Source organism: Pseudophryne corroboree, chromosome 9 (assembly GCF_028390025.1).
Source record: "Pseudophryne corroboree isolate aPseCor3 chromosome 9, aPseCor3.hap2, whole genome shotgun sequence".
Lineage (NCBI taxonomy): Eukaryota > Metazoa > Chordata > Amphibia > Anura > Myobatrachidae > Pseudophryne > Pseudophryne corroboree.
Genome location: NC_086452.1, coordinates 28241274 through 28261179, shown reverse-complemented (window position 1 = coordinate 28261179; position 19906 = coordinate 28241274). Strand labels below are relative to the sequence as shown.

Sequence of the window (19906 nt, the reverse complement as noted above, 5' to 3'; positions counted from 1 at the left end):
AAAAAAGAAGCAATCAATCTCTCCTTGCACAAACTGGCTCTACAGAGGCAAGATGTCCACCTCCTCCTCATCCTCCGATTCATCACCCCTTTCACTGTGTACATCCCCCTCCTCACAGATTATTAATTCGTCCCCACTGGAATCCACCATCTCAGGTCCCCGTGTACTTTCTGGAGGCAATTGCTGCTGGTGAATGTCTCCACGGAGGAATTGATTATAATTCATTTTAATGAACATCATCTTCTCCACATTTTCCGGAAGTAACCTCGTACGCCGATTGCTGACAAGGTGAGCGGCTGCACTAAACACTCTTTCGGAGTACACACTGGAGGGAGGGCAACTTAGGTAGAATAAAGCCAGTTTCTGCAAGGGCCTCCAAATTGCCTCTTTTTCCTGCCAGTATACGTACGGACTGTCTGACGTGCCTACTTGGATGCGATCACTCATATAATCCTCCACCATTCTTTCAATGGTGAGAGAATCATATGCAGTGACAGTAGACGACATGTCAGTAATCGTTGTCAGGTCCTTCAGTCCGGACCAGATGTCAGCACTCGCTCCAGACTGCCCTGCATCACCGCCAGCGGGTGGGCTCGGAATTCTTAGCCTTTTCCTCGCACCCCCAGTTGCGGGAGAATGTGAAGGAGGAGCTGTTGACGGGTCACGTTCCGCTTGACTTGACAATTTTCTCACCAGCAGGTCTTTGAACCCCTGCAGACTTCTGTCTGCCGGAAAGAGAGATACAACGTAGGTTTTAAATCTAGGATCGAGCACGGTGGCCAAAATGTAGTGCTCTGATTTCAACAGATTGACCACCCGTGAATCCTGGTTAAGCGAATGAAGGGCTCCATCCACAAGTCCCACATGCCTAGCGGAATCGCTCTGTTTTAGCTCCTCCTTCAATGTCTCCAGCTTCTTCTGCAAAAGCCTGATGAGGGGAATGAACAGACTCAGGCTAGCAGTGTCTGAACTGACTTCACGTGTGGCAAGTTCAAAGGGTTGCAGAACCTTGCACAACGTTGAAATCATTCTCCATTGCGCTTGAGACAGGTGCATTCCACCTCCTTTGCCTATATCGTGGCCAGATGTATAGGCTTGAATGGCCTTTTGCTGCTCCTCTATCCTCTGAAGCATATAGAGGGTTGAATTCCACCTCGTTACCACCTCTTGCTTCAGATAATGGCAGGGCAGGTTCAGGTATTTTTGGTGGTGCTCCAGTCTTCTGTACGCGGTGCCTAAATGCCGAAAGTGGCCCGCAATTCTTCGGGCCACCGACAGCATCTCTTGTACGCCCCTGTCGTTTTTTAAATAATTCTGCACAACCAAATTCAAGGTATGTGCAAAACATGGGACGTGCTGGAATTTGCCCAGATGTAATGCACGCACAATATTGCTGGCGTTGTCCGATGTCACAAATCCCCAGGAGAGTCCAATTGGGGTAAGCCATTCTGCGATGATCTTCCTCAGTTGCCGTAAGAGGTTTTCAGCTGTGTGCGTATTCTGGAAAGCGGTGATACAAAGCGTAGCCTGCCTAGGAACGAGTTTGCGTTTGCGAGATGCTGCTACTGGTGCCGCCGCTGCTGTTCTTGCAGCGGGAGGCAATACATCTACCCAGTGGGCTGTCACAGTCATATAGTCCTGAGTCTGCCCTGCTTCACTTGTCCACATGTCCGTGGTTAAGTGGACATTGGGTACAACTGCATTTTTTAGGACACTGCTGAGTCTTTTTCTGAGGTCTGTGTACATTTTCGGTATCGCCTGCCTAGAGAAATGGAACCTAGATGGTATTTGGTACCGGGGACACAGTACCTCAATCAAGTCTATAGTTGGCTCTGAATTAACGATGGATACCGGAACCACGTTTCTCACCGCCCAGGCTGCCAAGGCCTCAGTTGTCCGCATTGCAGCAGGATGACTGCTGTGATATTTCATCTTCCTCGCAAAGGACTGTTGTACAGTCAATTGCTTACTGGAAGTAGTACAAGTGGGCTTACGACTTCCCCTCTGGGATGACCATCGACTCCCAGCAGCAACAACAGCAGCACCAGCAGCAGTAGGCGTTACACTCATGGATGCATCGGAGGAATCCCAGGCAGGAGAGGACTCGTCAGACTTGCCAGTGACATGGCCTGCAGGACTATTGGCTTTCCTGGGTAAGGAGGAAATTGACACTGAGGGAGTCGGTGGTGTGGTTTGCAGGAGCTTGGTTACAAGAGGAAGGGATTTACTGGTCAGTGGACTGCTTCCGCTGTCGCCCAAAGTTTTTGAACTTGTCACTGACTTATGATGAATGCGCTGCAGGTGACGTATAAGGGAGGATGTTCCGAGGTGGTTAACGTCCTTACCCCTACTTATTACAGCTTGACAAAGGCAACACACGGCTTGACACCTGTTGTCCGCATTTGTGTTGAAATAATTCCACACCGTAGAGATGATTTTTTTTGTATTTTGACCAGGCATGTCAATGGCCATATTCCTCCCACGGACAACAGGCGTCTCCCCGGGTGCCTGACTTAAACAAACCACCTCACCATCAGAATCCTCCTTGTCAATTTCCTCCCCAGCGCCAGCAACACCCATATCCTCATCCTGGTGTACTTCAACACTGACATCTTCAATTTGACTATCAGGAACTGGACTGCGGGTGCTCCTTCCAGCACTTGCAGGGGGCGTGCAAATTGTGGAAGGCGCAAGCTCTTCCCGTCCAGTGTTGAGAAGGTCAGGCATCGCAACCGACACAATTGGACTCTCCTTGGGGATTTGTGATTTCGAAGAACGCACAGTTTTTTGCTGTGCTTTTGCCAGCTTAAGTCTTTTCTTTTTTCTAGCAAGAGGATGAGTGCTTCCATCCTCATGTGAAGCTGAACCACTAGCCATGAACATAGGCCAGGGCCTCAGCCGTTCCTTGCCACTCCGTGTCGTAAATGGCATATTGGCAAGTTTACGCTTCTCCTCAGATGCTTTTAATTTTGATTTTTGGGTAATTTTACTGATCTTTTGTGTTTTGGATTTTACATGCTCTGTACTATGACATTGGGCATCGGCCTTGGCAGACGACGTTGATGGCATTTCATCGTCTCGGCCATGACTAGTGGCAGCAGCTTCAGCACGAGGTGGAAGTGGATCTTGATCTTTCCCTATTTTTTTAACCTCCACATTTTTGTTCTCCATATTTTAATGCGCACAACTAAAAGCCACCACAGGTATACAATGTAGATGGATGGATAGTATACTTATATACGACGAGTGACGACACAGAGGTAGGTACAGCAGTGGCCTACCGTACTGCTATATACAGTATAATAAATGGACCTGGTGGACACTGTCAGCAAACTGCTAAACTAGTATTAAGAAAAAAAGCCACCACAGGTATACAATGTAGATGGATGGATAGTATACTTATTATTATTAATGGATGACGAGTGACTGACGACACAGAGGTAGGTACAGCAGTGGCCTACCGTACTGCTATATACAGTATAATGGACCTGGTGGACACTGTCAGCAGACTGCCAAACTAGTACTACTAGTATAAAGAAAAAAAGCCACCACAGGTATACAATGTAGATGGATGGATAGTATACTTATGAACGACGAGTGACGACACAGAGGTAGGTACAGCAGTGGCCTACCGTACTGCTATATACAGTATAATAAATGGACCTGGTGGACACTGTCAGCAAACTGCTAAACTAGTATAAAGAAAAAAAGACACCACAGGTATACAATGTAGATGGATGGATAGTATACTTATGGACGACGAGTGACGACACAGAGGTAGGTACAGCAGTGGCCTACCGTACTGCTATATACAGTATAATAAATGGACCTGGTGGACACTGTCAGCAAACTGCTAAACTAGTATTAAGAAAAAAAGCCACCACAGGTATACAATGTAGATGGATGGATAGTATACTTATTATTATTAATGGATGACGAGTGACTGACGACACAGAGGTAGGTACAGCAGTGGCCTACCGTACTGCTATATACAGTATAATGGACCTGGTGGACACTGTCAGCAGACTGCTAAACTAGTACTACTAGTATAAAGAAAAAAAAGGCACCACAGGTATACAATGTAGATGGATGGATAGTATACTTATGGACGACGAGTGACGACACAGAGGTAGGTACAGCAGTGGCCTACCGTACTGCTATATACAGTATAATAAATGGACCTGGTGGACACTGTCAGCAAACTGCTAAACTAGTATAAAGAAAAAAGGCACCACAGGTATACAATGTAGATGGATGGATAGTATACTTATGGACGACGAGTGATGACACAGATGTAGGTACAGCAGTGGCCTACCATACTGCTATATACAGTATAATAAATGGACCTGGTGGACACTGTCAGCAAACTGCTAAACTAGTATTAAGAAAAAAAGCCACCACAGGTATACAATGTAGATGGATGGATAGTATACTTATTATTATTAATGGATGACGAGTGACTGACGACACAGAGGTAGGTACAGCAGTGGCCTACCGTACTGCTATATACAGTATAATGGACCTGGTGGACACTGTCAGCAGACTGCTAAACTAGTACTACTAGTATAAAGAAAAAAAGGCACCACAGGTATACAATGTAGATGGATGGATAGTATACTTATGGACGACGAGTGACGACACAGAGGTAGGTACAGCAGTGGCCTACCGTACTGCTATATACAGTATAATAAATGGACCTGGTGGACACTGTCAGCAAACTGCTAAACTAGTATAAAGAAAATAAGCCACCACAGGTATACAATGTAGATGGATGGATAGTATACTTATTATTATTAATGGATGACGAGTGACTGATGACACAGAGGTAGGTACAGCAGTGGCTTACCGTACTGCTATATACAGTATAATGGACCTGGTGGACACTGTCAGCAGACTGCTAAACTAGTACTACTAGTATAAAGAAAAAAAGCCACCACAGGTATACAATGTAGATGGATGGATTGTATACTTATGGACGACGAGTGACGACACAGAGGTAGGTACAGCAGTGGCCTACCGTACTGCTATATACAGTATAATAAATGGACATGGTGGACACTGTCCGCAAACTGCTAAACTAGTATAAAGAAAAAAAGGCACCACAGGTATACAATGTAGATGGATGGATAGTATACTTATGGACGACGAGTGACGACACAGAGGTAGGTACAGCAGTGGCCTACCGTACTGCTATATACAGTATAATGGACCTGGTGGACACTGTCAACAAACTGCTAAACTAGTATAAAGAAAAAAAGCCACCACAGGTATACAATGTAGATGGATGGATAGTATACTTATTATTATTAATGGATGACGAGTGACTGACGACACAGAGGTAGGTACAGCAGTGGCCTACCGTACTGCTATATACAGTATAATGGACCTGGTGGACACTGTCAGCAGACTGCTAAACTAGTATAAAAAAAAGCCACCACAGGAGTGTTTTTCAGGCAGACAAACGTATACTGGTGGTCACTGTCAGCAAAACTGTGCACTGTACTCCTGCTATAGCTGCTCCCCAGTACCCACAATTAAGCAGTGTGAGCACTCAGCACAGATATATCATGCAGCACACTGAGCACAGATATGGTATGGAGCGTTTTTTTCAGGCAGAGAACGGATAAAAAAAAACTGGTGGTCACTATCAGCAAAACTCTGCACTCTACTCCGAATCCTAACAGCTGCTCCCCAATCCTCCCCACAATTAGTAATAAAACAAGCAATCAACTGTCTCTTCTACAATTATAAACGGAAAGGACACCAGCCACATCCTCTCCCTATCAATCTCAATGCACGTGTGAAAATGGCGGCGACGCGCGGCTGCTTATATAGAATCCGAATCTCGCGAGAATCCGACAGCGGGATGATGACGTTCGGGCGCGCTCGGGTTAACCGAGCCATACGGGAGAATCCGAGTATGGCTCGGACCCGTGTAAAAAGGGTGAAGTTCGGGGGGGTTCGGTTTCTCGGAAACCGAACCCGCTCATCACTAATAAATACACACCCTATACACACATTACAACAATCATCAAACATAACAGCAATATTTCCCATGCTACGTGTTAGTGCTATCTGTGTTACTGCTGGCCCCACATTACATCAATACCATCCCCATATAACCACACTGTTCCTCAGCAAAACCACCTCCATAACACTACAGTAATACCTCCACCACCCCCACACTAAAGTAATACCACCACCTCCACATTGTGTCACATATAATAATATAAAACTACTGCAATTGTAAGTGAGACTCTACAGTGTGCCAGAAAGAGAACTATTACAGGCAACAAGTCATTAATTCTGCACATAGAAAGGATACCCACACCCAAACATAAATGGGGGGAGGGTGCAGAGAGGGTCCCGGTTATGTAACTGGAGGCTTGGCCTAAATTGGGGGCGTGTCTACAGTGTTACACCCCTGAAAGAAATAATTTATTAAAGTATTAATTGCTACAGGGGATGCCATTTATTCAATGGGGGGGGGGGGGGGGGGAAGGCACCCACTTCCTACCGTGCTTGGCATCTGGGAAGATAGAGCATGTACACTAGAGAGTACAGTGCCAGAGTATTTGCTTTCAATGTGCTACGGCCAGTTGTCACTGGGAAGATGGCGCCGCCCAGCACCACCAGGAGTAAGTATATTCGAGAAGGGGGAGGCATACCCTGATGGGCTCCTCCAGCAGCCTGTGCCTGGGTTATTAGTACCAGTCCCCCCACCCCTCGGCACCACTGCATACACGCAAAGAGGGAAAGCTATGGCAGAGACACAAAATCTGAATTATTATGAGAATAGACCCCACGCAGCAGTTGTGTCCCGCTGGAGCGAGGTGAAGGCACCGTCTCCACCCGCTACAGCCCTGGGTGAATGGTGAGATTGGCCTTGGACTTGCTTACAGCTATGTGGATAGAGGGAACTGTCACTGCGCAGCTCACACAGCTGACAGCAAGATGGTGGTGATTGAGCGGATAACAGTGTCACGCAGCAGACATGCAGGAATGTGAGGGACCGGTCAGCACAAGGTGGATGCTGGCGGACTTTGCAATAAGATGCCTGATCCCTGCATGGAAGCCAGCCACCAGGGGAGAACAGCAATGCAGGCCCTGCACCCTGAGTGGCAGCACCACCCGCACACCCCTATTAACGACCCTGTGTTGTTGACCCATCAGCCATGCCCATGATAATAAAAGTGAAAATACAGTAAAAGGAAGTGCTGTCCCTGGTGCAATGTGTCTGCGCGCCAGGAATGTAATGCAGCTACTTTCAGCTTCCACTCTGTGAAAATCTGTTCTTCTGCTAATTAGCTGCTGACAATGCAGTTAGTTCCTCTTTGTTTGCTGTTCCTTATACAAACATCTTTTGTCAAAGAACAAAGTTGATAACTTGCAGTTACGTATTGATGGCTCTCGCTGCCTTTGTCAAGTTTAATTGATTATCACATTTATACAAATTTAGTCCCTGGAAACTGTCACTTTTTTATAGCCTGCAGAATAAATGTAATACAAAGTGAAGAACACAAGATCAGAGGCGTTTAGTAAACCCGTATATGTTCTATATTTATTTACTTATTTTGTGTGTTCAGGGAAACCGTCATACCGACAGTTCTGATAAAGTGAAAGTGTCATATCGGCTCTTCTAATAAAGCGAAACCATCATACCGGCACTTCTAATAAAGCGAAACCATCATACCGGCACTTCTAATAAAGGGATAGCGTCATACCGGCAGTTCTGATAAAGGGAAAGTGTCATATCAGCATTTCTAATAAAGGGAAACCGTCATACCGGCACTTCTAATAAAGGGAACCGTCATACCGGCACTTCTAATAAAGGGAAAGCGTCATACCGGCACTTCTAACAAAGGGAAACCGTCATACTGGCCCTTCTAATAAAGCAAAAGCGTCATACCGGCACTTCTAATAAATGTAAACCGTCATACTGGCACTTCTAATAAAGGGAAACCGTCATACCGGCTCTTCTAATAAATGTAAACCTTCATACCGACACTTCTAATAAAGGGAAAGCATCATACCGGCGCTTCTAATAAAGGGAAACTGTCATACCGGCACTTCTAATAAAGGATAAGTGTCATCCTGGCACTTCTAATAAAGGGAAACCATCCTACCGGCACGTCTAATAAAGGATAACCATCATACCGGCACGTCTAATCAAGGATATTCGTCATACTGGCACTTCTAATAAAGGATAACCGTCGTACCGGCACTTCTAATAAAGGGAAACCATCATACCAGCACTTCTAATAAAGGAAACCGTCATACCGGCACTTCTAATAAAGGAAACCGTCATACTGGCTCTTCTAATAAAGGATAACCGTCATACTGGCTCTTGTAATAAAAGATAACTGTCATACCAAGACTTCTAATAAAGGGAAACCGTCATACCGGCACTTCTAATAAAGGGAAACCGTCCTACCGGCACTTCTAATAAAGGGAAACCGTCATACCGGCACTTCTAATAAAGGGAAACCATCATATCGGCACTTCTAATAAAGGATAACCGTCATACCAAGACTTCTAATAAAGGGAAACCATCATACCGGCACTTCTAATAAAGGGAAACCGTCATACCGGCACTTCTAATAAAGGGAAACCATCATACCGGCACTTCTAATAAAGGATAACCGTCATACCAAGACTTCTAATAAAAAGGAAACCGTCATACCGGCACTTCTAATAAAGGGAAACCGTCACACCGGCACTTCTTATAAAGGGAAACCATCATACCGGCACTTCTTATAAAGGGAAACCATCATACCGGCACTTCTAATAAAGGATAACCGTCATACCAAGACTTCTAATAAAGGGAAACCGTCATACCGGCACTTCTAATAAAGGGAAACCATCATACCGGCACTTCTTATAAAGGGAAACCGTCATACCGGCACTTCTAATAAAGGATAAGTGTCATTCTGGCACTTCTAATAAAGGGAAACCGTCATACCGGCACGTCTAATAAAGGATAACCGTCATACCGGCACTTCTAATAAAGGATAACCGTCATACTGGCTCTTCTAATAAAGGATAACCGTCGTACCGGCACTTCTAATAAAGGGAAACCGTCATACCGGCACTTCTAATAAAGGATAACCGTCATACTGGCTCTTCTAGTAAAGGATAACCGTCATACTGGCTCTTCTAATAAAGGATAACCGTCATACTGGCTCTTCTAATAAAGGATAACCGTCATACCAGCACTTCTAATAAAGGGAAACCGTCATACCGGCACTTCTTATAAAAGGAAACCGTCATACCGGCACTTCTAATAAAGGGAAACCGTCATACTGGCACTTCTAATAAAGGGAAACCGTCATACTGGCTCTTCTAATACGTCTAATTCACCAGTTTTTCTCCTAATTTATTTCCAGTGTTTGGGGTTCATCTAAGAAGGTCTGTAACTTTCTAAAGCCATCGTATTTGTTCTTACTCACTTGTACCAGCATTGATTGATTGTAATTATTATTTTATTATTACAATTTATTTATAAGGCGCCACAAGTGTTCCGCAGCGCCATACATACGACACATTAGAACAATACAGGTTACACAGAACTTACAATTACAGAAAAACTAAAACGGCACATGTAACAATTAGCAGCACAGTTCTCAGTACACACTACAGCCGAGATGTGGCACACTACGAACAGTCATGAGAGAGAAGAGATGCGGATATAAACATTCACTGAGTAGGAGAGAGCTGTTATTGAAGTGCAAGAGAACAGGGCTGTGAGAACAGGAGGGAAGCGGACTCTGTTCCAAGGAGCTTACAATCTAGGGGGAGGGGGGACATATACAGGTTACATGAGGCACAAACAAGGTTGCCTGGTGGCAGGAAGTAAGAGAGGCAGAGATGGCTAAGGCATCAGGATGGGAGAGCGGCCTCAAGACTGGGTTATGCGGAAGAGAGGGCCCTGCTCGTGAGAGCTAGCATATCTAGTGCATATCTAGCACAATCTTTCAATTGACAGTGGGGAATTCAATTAGGTGCAAATTTGCAGAATGCAATCTCGCACACTTCACCTTCATGCGCGCACCCGAGAGTCGCACAATTCAATTAGAAATGGCAATTCGCACTACTTCCAGCAAGGTTGTGCGAATTTTGTCCAAAAAGTGAACTTGGAAAAGAACATAAAAAATGGGGAGACCTTCCTGGACCCCAAACAAGTGACAACTTCATGAGCAGGACCATATAGAGGGCTGTTAGTGGACATAAGGAAAGTACTGAAAGAAGTCAAATGGCTGATTGTGCATTTAAAAAAAAAGGAAAATCATGTAATAAGCTTACGAATTTAATTTAATTGCAAAGGAATTAAATGAAAATCCAATAAACAAAAAAAAAGTAGAAAAAAAACAATGTGATTTGGGGGTAATTTCATTTTTTTAGAACAAAAACTAAAAAAAAAATAAAAAAAATATTTTTCATTGTAATAATACTTGAAAAAAATTTTTGGGGTGCATAAGATGCCGAAAATGTTGATTTTGGGGTAATCTGAGGCCATTATTTTATTTTAATCCCAATAATGACATTTAATTATTGGCCCAATTAACCTAATGGAAAACTTCCAAATGCCTAATTAATTAGTCATTAGGGGGGCGTCCAAGAGGTTCTGAAGCAAGTTCCTACATTTTTACCTTAAAATAATTCACAAAGCAAATTTGCCGTGAATTTAGCTTGAAGGACTAAACTCGCACCTAATTGAACTCCCCCCTTAGATGCTGATTGGTTGCTTTGGACAATTACTCCACTTTGTCTTTCTCAAAGGCTGTTTTTGGGGAATAGTATGGACTCAGACCCAAGGAGTGCCAAAGGCAGAAAGCCGCACAGGCACAGTTCTGTAGAAGTGAATGTGAGGGGGTGATAGGGGGAGGAGAGATGACAGCCATTATAAAATATTTTTAGGCTGAGCTGTATCAAGACTTGGAGTGAAAAATTGTCCAAAGCAACCAACTTATCAGCTCTATCGCTCTCCAGGAATTGATACATCTCTCCCCAATGTAACCAAACTCTCATGAATGATTTGAGCCATAGCTCTGAAAAGTCAATGGTACTTGAAGAATAATCGTCACCATACTAGTATATAGGGACACGTTACACATCAGGACTGTGCTGTGTGCAGGAGATTTTACCCCTTTTCATCCTTTTAGGCATAGCCAGATTAACGGTGGGGGGATGCAGGGCATACTGTACCCCAGGCCTCCCTTTGTCAGGGGCCCCCCGGCCAAAGCACACTGATATCACTAGCTTTCCCTCTTAATGTGAGAGCCAGAATGAGAGCAGGACAGTATGCAGTGCAGGTAGAGACACAGGAATATCATGTTTCATGAGCTACCGACAGAGCTTTCTGACCAGTGGAGATTGAGAGATAGGAGGCTGGAGAGAGCTGTAATCCCAGCTTCTCCTCCTCCTCGCTTGGGTGTCTGAGTCCTGTGTAAACTTTTATGCAACTAAACTATTTGGGTCTAGATATAGAGACACACACAGAGAGTCCTCCTGAGTCCTGTCCCAGTGTGTAAGTAGTACAGTGGCTGCTGCTGTTAGTGCACGTGACAAGATAAATTATTTTATTTTTCTATGTGTATTTTAAGGTTAAGTTGCCTTTGTTCCACTACAAGAAAATGTTATTAAATAGTTGTCTTTCAATTAGGTGGAGCTACTGTATAAACAGAACCCAGGCATTAAACTATTAGTTTAAAACTAATATACACCATTGGTTTAAATTTAACATACACACAATCGATATCTCCCACCATGACTCATTCCTGGAGGGACAAAATGCTTTCTACCTGGACTTCCTTCTTAATTTATGATTGCAATCACCTGTGTTGAAATACCTTTCTTAGCAATTAAATAGTTCAACACAGGTGACATCAATCATATATTAACAGGAAAGTCCAGGTAGAGAAAATTTTGTCCCTCCTGAAATGGGACATGTTGGGAGGTTTGCACAATCTAATATACATCTCCCACCTTCCACCGGGGCCCCCCTGTCTTAAGTGCCCCGGGCACCCCCAAGGCTTAATCTGGCCCTGCCCTTAGGAGTCGAATTAAAAAAAAAACCTGCTTAGTGGGTGGCTGCAAATAACTGTCACAGTTTCCAGACAACCCAGCAGGTCACATGTTCCAAGTCACCCAGCAGGTGAACAAGGAGAGGTCACCAACGGTCACATTTTCCAGAGCACAATGGTGATGCATTATAAAAGGCAGGTGGACAATTTGCCACATAACTCCATAATGAAGCAACCAATTGCAACACCACATTATTCTGCAAATCTGCGGACCAAGACCTTTAATTTGGTATATGATGTACCCTGCTCAGACAATGGCATCATCCTTCTGCTATTAATATTTAGATAAAGGGACTAATCCAGAGATATACACAAACGTGATGGTTTACGTACATCTGCGATGAGATCTGCGTATCCACAGGATATGTACTACACATGTGCAGGAATCTTTCTGCGACTACGGCATGACTGAGTCCCCTGACACAGATTTACTGGCCTGACCTACAGAGATGAGATGACCATTCTGAGTAGCCTTAGGCTCACTCAGATAGTCGATGTCACCACTGATGGTCGCAATGCTGATCTGATACTGCATCTGCGGACCCAGCGCTCGGATCTGAGGTGCCGTCAGGTGGCGTCTTTTGTCCTCAGACGTCTCCTGTAGCATGAGCATATTTCCAAAGATGCTGCAATGTTGTAAATAGCACCAATCTCTGAATGAGGCCCATTGTCATGATTTGCAGGCATTCATCTGGGTCCTTTCCTCACTGTCCCTACACATTCATCTATAATGTATGACTACATACTGTACTCTGTAGATAAGAACAAGCCAAACTTTATAGAATTCTCCAAACTTTAATCCTCAGGTCTCCGCATTTCAGAATGTTTATTTTAAGACTTCTACGCTCCGAGCGGCCTCTGTTTTGCTAGGGGAGGAAATAAATGTCCGTTGCCATAGCAGTTTTTCCTTTAAATGGCTTTAATATATGTTCCTTGCTAGTCCATTAGCAAAAATATATTTACCCTTCAGAATAAAAATGGCATTAGCTAGCTTCTCCTATATCAGATACTGTCTGGGTAATTTTACTTCTGTTCTGTTCTGTTCCATGGCTGTGCAAGACATTACAAAGCATAATTGCTGCTGTGTAGTAATGGCTGCTGACGGTTGTGTTTCCAGCCCATTCCTCACTATGCAGTGACAGTAGAAGTCAGAGGGTCACAATACACAAAGTTTCAGCGCCACTGCAGAAGAAATCTCTATGAATTATTTTCAGAGGATTAATTGCACAGTCATTTGCATAATCGTGGCCTGCAGACTGCGGCGTGATGACACTATTTGCATTAACACGCCGTGGGTTGGGTATTCTGACGCAAGACACGTCATTAAGCCCTGGGAGCCGCCATCTTTGCAGAGCTATCTCCAGAATCACTGGAGGTCAGATTCAAAAAGCAGCTAAGTATGAGTTAACAAATAGAATCCATTTTCAACTCCAGTAATCAGTTGTATGTAACCATTATAACTTTTAACATTTCATATGCAGTGGAATATTTTCTGTCTGTTTTCCGTGCATGCCCGGAAAGCTGTGACAAAGTGCGCATGCGCAAACGGCCAGGAGGAGCACAGCGCAGCACAGACCGAGCGCAACGGCGATAGGAGAACTCTGTGGCCGCAGCGGTGATGAGGAGGGAGAAGAGAAAGCAGACTGGGAGCTAAGGGGTAGCGGAGCGGTGACTCAGATCGCGGTGAAAACGGCAATTAACGCGGCAGTGGAGGTTAGTACATCCCGCTCTATAACATGGCAGGAGCAGATTCACTGGGCCTTAATCTCTCTCCACTTTATATCTCTCCAAGGAAGGTTTAATACATCTCTCCCTGGAGGAGGTACTGAATGTGGCGGTTGAAGAAGAGCACGGAATTGAGAATAACGCCAAGACAGCGAACGTGTGGGATAAAACAGATAGTGATGTTATGAATACATATTGAAATTGTGGGAGGTGAGGGGACTTGGGAAGATGTTCAGCTCAGTCTTAGCTCTGGGACATCCAGGAGGAAATAGTAGAGATTCAGCTGGAGCAATGAGTGAGGAGAGAAGAGCATGGAAGAAGAGGTCAATCTGAGTATCATCAGCGTATAGATGATATTGGAGGCCAAGGGAGCTAATGAGCTCACCCAGGGCTAATGTATAGAAGGAAAATAGAAGGTGACCAAAAGCAGAACCTTAGGGGACACCAGCTGGTAATGGAAGGTGTGGAGATCTGGAGCCACGAGAAGATAGAGAGAAAGAACAATTAGAGAGGTAGGAGGACAGAAGAGGGCAGTGTCACACACACACACCAAGGTAGTGAAGGATTTGTTGGAGGAGAAGATGGTCCATGGTGTCATAGGTGGCGGAGAGAGCTAGGAGAATGAACAGAGAGTAATGGCCCTTAGTGTTGGCAGAAAGAAGGTCCTAACTCACTTTAGTGAGGACAGTTTCTGTAGAGTGAAGAGCACAAAAGCCAGGCTGAAGTGGGTCGAGCACGGAGTGGGAGGAAAGAAAGTTGAAAAAGTGGCTATAGGCAATGGTTGCTTTTAAGGATAAGATGGACAGGGGCTCACTTGAATGCAGAGGAAATGGTGCCTGAGGAGAGGAAGGGTTGAACAGGTGAGCAAGAGAGGAGGAAGGAGGGAACATTGCATACATAGCGAGTCAATTAGAAGTTGATGATAACTTAGGGCCTAAACATATCTATAACATGTGGGGCTGTAAAATTGCGCTTTTACATGAGAAATTTTAGTTGAATGTACTTTAAAATATGTTCAACTCAAAATTTCATTAGAATGCAGTCATATTAAGATAAGGTTAAAGTGCCTCAATATATGATATAATACTAGACCCAGCAGTCATCACAATCAACAATATGCAATCAAGCAAAACGTCATTGATACCTCCAAGTGGAATTATATACACAATTATCCAATCAGGCGGTCTTTCTCACGCTCCGGCCAATCATAGCAAAACTACTATGATTGCTTAAAGGCCCCACAAGGAGAAAGTATTTGTTTGTTTTTTCTTATTAAACATTGGATCACCAAAGAAATATAAAAGAAAAAAATAAAGGTAGATTAACAGAATATAGCAGATATCATATTAACTAAATGTACAATAAAGGAAATAGCGGATAAAGGCAGCTAAGTATCGGGGGAGTTTTCAAATTAATTAATTTTGTATGGTGTGTGTTTGTTTAATTTATAGTATTTTATTAACATTCTGTTTTATTTAATTATTTAGTTGCTTATTTAATCTATTTTTTTTAATACTGCAAAGATCATCAATGTGTAACCTAGCAACAGGAGATAAGCGCCTGCAAGAGATTCACCTCTGTAGAACAGGCCTCATCACCAGATAAGGCCCATGGCAGTGCTGCGTTAGTGTCACCGATAGTGGCTGCGTACAGAGACACACAAATAGGAGGCCATACAAAGACGGGGAAAGTGCACCTACAGTACCATAGGGCTGGGGCAAGTTTTGATGGTGCGACTGATGGTGGAGTCTAAAGATGCTTCAATCAGTATTTCAGCACCTATGGGAGCTGACAGTGAGCTCCTCAGTACTCGCACGTTTGGACACACAAATGCGCAAGGACTGAATTTATGCAAACACCAGCTTCCTAGCATAAATCAGCAGATGCAGCAAAGGACACAAGGACTACTGCTGATGGGTCCGATGCAGAATCAGTTATGTATCTGACAAACCAGTTGTTATAACTGCTACATATTGTACACTTATATTCATTTAAAAAGATGCTTGTATCATTACTTAGCTGCAAAGTATCCTTATTGGAATATTTTTAAGTTAAAGCAAACAGATCATTAGGATGACAGGAAGGATATAAAACCTTATCTCTCAGTTAGACAAACCAGGGAGGGGGAAAAGGGCAGAACACACAATCCGAGCCGGCCTTAAGCATAGGCAAACTAGGCAAATGCCTAGGGCATTTGGTATGCTTAGGGGCACCAGCAGCTTCTGCTGATTAAAATGATATGCGGCATGCCTATATTCTGTGTGTGACTCTGGCTGTATCTGCATACGAAATGCTACGTTGCAGTGTATTCCTGGAAATTACTGTAATGTAGCATTTCGTATGCAGATACAGCCGCAGTTGAACACAGAAGAAAGGCATGCAGCATATCATTTTAATCAGCAGAAGCTGCTTGTGCATCCTAGCCACATAGTACTGCAAATAAGATGCATTTTCATAAACAAAAGCGCCCGACGTTAGCAGAGCTGCCAGCTGACTCATGCCAGGCACCTCCTGCAGAACTAGCGGTGGTGCAAGGGGGCACCAGCCAAAATCTTGCCTAGGGCATCATATTGGTTAGGGCCGGCACTGCGCATGGTGGGGGCCTGTCCATGTCTGACTTGCTAGGAGGTAAGGGCAACAAAGCCAGAGGTCAGATAACATGAGCATTCCCTATGCCACACTCTGCCTCTGTAATAGCAGAAAAGCTTGGTAAGCCTGTGCTTTCCTACGCGGTAATGTGAATGGTCACCTGCACAGTGCCACCTCTCTCTCTGTATACAGAGTGTAGGACCTGATTCAGAGCTGATCGTAGATGTGTTAAAATTAGCACATCTACGATCAGAATCCCTGCCATGCGGGGGGACGCCCAGCACAGGGCTAGTCCTCCTTGCATGACAGGCCCTCCTCCCCCTCCCCCCCGCCTTCACTGGTGCAAGAGCATCACACGGTGGCGATGCTTTCGCACCCGGTGAGTAGCTTCCTGTCTGTGCAGCCTAGCTACCCGCCATGTTTTGGGTTGCAGCGGCTCTGTGACATCATGCAGCTGCCTGCAGCCCACCCCAGCAATGGTCACAATACGCCTGTATTGTCCGCCCCCCCCCCCCCCCAACGCCATTCTAACACCATTGGTACACCCCCTCCTGCCCTGCCTCTGCCTGTCAATTAGTGCTTTCACATCTCACTGGGTGCACGTGCGCACTCCACAAAGGACTTCAGAGTGCGATCGCTGCCGTTGCCATGGATTTTAAGAAGAGAAAATATTTTTAGTTACTTTGATGCTTAAATGTGCGCAATCGCAATCCCATGTCCACCGCTGCCCTTTGCTATCAGAGATGTGATGATGCGGCCTGTTTTTTGGCCAATCCCCATCTCACCCTCAGTCACCCTCTCTGTGTTAGTGAACTGCCCTTAATAACAGAACCCATCACCAGATTTTCCAGTGCAAAATGACATCTGAGAGACGGAACGAGCAGTTTATAAGTGAGCCAAACCTTGGCGTGTGGGAACTGCCATAATACTATTGGCACTGGGGCTGGGTGTACTCAGGAGGGAGGGCCCACACGCTGTTGCGTAGACCTAACATCCCTAAGGAGATCAGCGCTAGTGCCAACTGGCCTTGGACCCCAGCTGGTGAGGCCTATTTTAGTAGAACATCGTGCCCACCACGTACATTTATAAAGAATCCAAGTCTGCAGAGATACTATGGGTCTGGTCTGCCTGCTCTGGACATACCTGCCTCACAGAGGTAGGTCTTTTATTTGGATGGGTTTGGAGCTAAGTAAATATGGAGTTTCTTTTCTTCTAATGCTAAAAATATGAATTGTCATTCAGCGTTTTATTCTAAAATGTGGTTTCTCCGTTGTCTTGCCACAAACCCACCATGACTTTAAATACGCAGATTAGTAAATGTACTCCTTTGTCTTATTTTCAGATCTAGATTTGGTGCAAAAATGGGGTTTTGCCTTGATTTGGTACAAAATTCAGTTGTGATGGATTTAGCGGAATTCAAACCACTTGTCTCTACTAGAAACTTCCCTGTTCCCATGTATAGCTTAGGACAGGCTAGGCTGGGGTTGAAATGCCAGTGGGCAGGGTGGCCATCAGTCAGAATACCGACCGCGGCATCCCGCTGTATAGATTCCCGACAGGGGTCGGGAAGCAAGCTACACCTCACCCCCTTACCCCCTAACCCTCCCTTACTGCAGCCTATCCCTCTATGGTGGTGCCTAAGCCTTCCTCCCCACAGCCTGAACCGAACCCTCACCAGGGGGGGTACTTAACCCTAACCCCCCCTTCCCTCAGCCTAAGCCTAACCGCCCCACACACACACGCGGCTTACCTCTCCGACATCCCGACAGTCAGTCGATCAGGCTTGTGGCTGTCAGGATGCAGGCGATACTTGTGTGACAAACCAGGTAAGTATCGGGTTTGGACGGATATGATGATTGGTTGAGTTACCTTTTTATTCCTGCCGCCTGGACCTTTAGCAGTATAGAACTTTGCTGAGAGGTGTGTCGGACAACTCCTAAGAAATAACCGTTGCCTTTAGTTGCTTAGAATTAATTTCAATTTATTGATATAGCAATGGTGCTTAAGAAATTCCTGGTAAGTTAAATAAGTATTAATTCGATAAACCATCACAATACGGTTTCATTGTCAACAGAATAATTAACTTTACAGTTAGTAACCGTGTTTATTACACTACTCCGTGCTGTCAATTCCGCCTGTAAATAAATGGATACCCAACTTTCTCTAATAACATGCCGGTTATAAGTGAATACAAGCATAAAACATTTGGTAAAACTCTAACAGACCAGTATTGCTGGTTAAATGTACGTACTACAACTGTGTAAGATTAGTACATGTATCACATCCCCGGTACTCCCCAAGTCTGACTTCAATATGCAGTTCAATTGGGTACTACTTTTATCATGTTAATTGAACTTGTCCTTAACGATGGACGAATACAGTTACCACTCTAATATGGGTGACGTCCCTCGGTGGATCTATCACAATTAATTCCCGTACAAGCTATAGTCTCTCGTTCAGAATTTACTGTTGAGATCTGTAAAACGCCCTGTTACTCTAAATGACTGTAAGTGCCTTAATGAAGGTATTTATTAGTCACTCCATTACCAAGTCACTGGTATTCCTCTCTCACTGGGTGGACATGCACATCTATGTAACTTGACGGATTCAGTTCATTCTCCTGACTTTAGGACGTATTACACTGACTCCCTCTCTTTGTTGTTAGCATAGTAGGGTAGCAGAGGCGTGATTCCTGACGGAAATGTGATAGCTCTTAACTGCGATACGATCTTCTCTCCTATCGATGCTTACTAGTTGTGTCGATTGCTGCCTCCGGACTACTATATGAACGTGTTGAATCAATGCTGAATTACACTGCAGTGTGTCTTTTACTACTTTTCAGTCTGTTTAATAAGTGCACTTATTGCTATTTGCAGGTAGCTTGACTCTCTGTGTGGTGTGCCTGCGTGGAGTTGTAGGATTAATAAAGTTAAGGTACCTTTCCTATACTCTCAACTCTGGCTGACTCTTTGTTTCTTTTTATTATAGATGGCTCCGCCTCCCTGGCCGTCACTCACCAACAGGCCGCTCCTCTCCTCTCCCTCCGGATCTCTGCGTCACTGCAAGCCGCCTCAGCTCAGCTCCTCACCACCGCCGCTGGAGGCTTGCGTCCCGGGTCCCGCCGGCGTGGATTTTCCACTCACTGCTGCCGAGGGAGAGCTCACATCGCTACTGCTGCTGGGTGCCAAACACCGGGTGAGTGTCGCTGATCGCGAAGGGAGACCAAACCCTGTCCTCCAGCTCCGTAGTCTTACAGCGCTTCCCCTGCTTCGTTAGCTCAGACCCTCTCTCTTCCGTTGCTCAACTGCCAACTGACCAGTCCTCACTCCCCTTCACCTCCTTTCCCCGAGTCCCCGTATCCTTCCGCCGGGACCCAACAATTTTATTCTTGCGCAGGGTCAGTCTCTCTCCATATCCCCCATGTGCGGGTCCCCCCAGACTATTGTTCATGCAGCACAGATTTTTAGATACAATAAATTCAATACAATAAATACAATAAATTTAGATAC

The 19906-nt window shown here is 44.8% G+C and overlaps 1 long non-coding RNA gene across 1 annotated transcript in view; it reads right to left on the bottom strand.

Annotated features, from left to right (window-relative positions):
• Window positions 1-19694, bottom strand: part of LOC134956643 (uncharacterized) — a 54009-nt gene extending 34315 nt beyond the window's left edge. The window contains exons 1-2 of the long non-coding RNA XR_010186048.1: window positions 19415-19694; window positions 18148-18333 (exon numbers count right to left, since the gene is read on the bottom strand). This is a non-coding gene — a long non-coding RNA (uncharacterized LOC134956643). The remainder of the gene's footprint in view (window positions 1-18147; window positions 18334-19414) is intronic.
• Window positions 19695-19906: the final 212 nt, after the last annotated feature.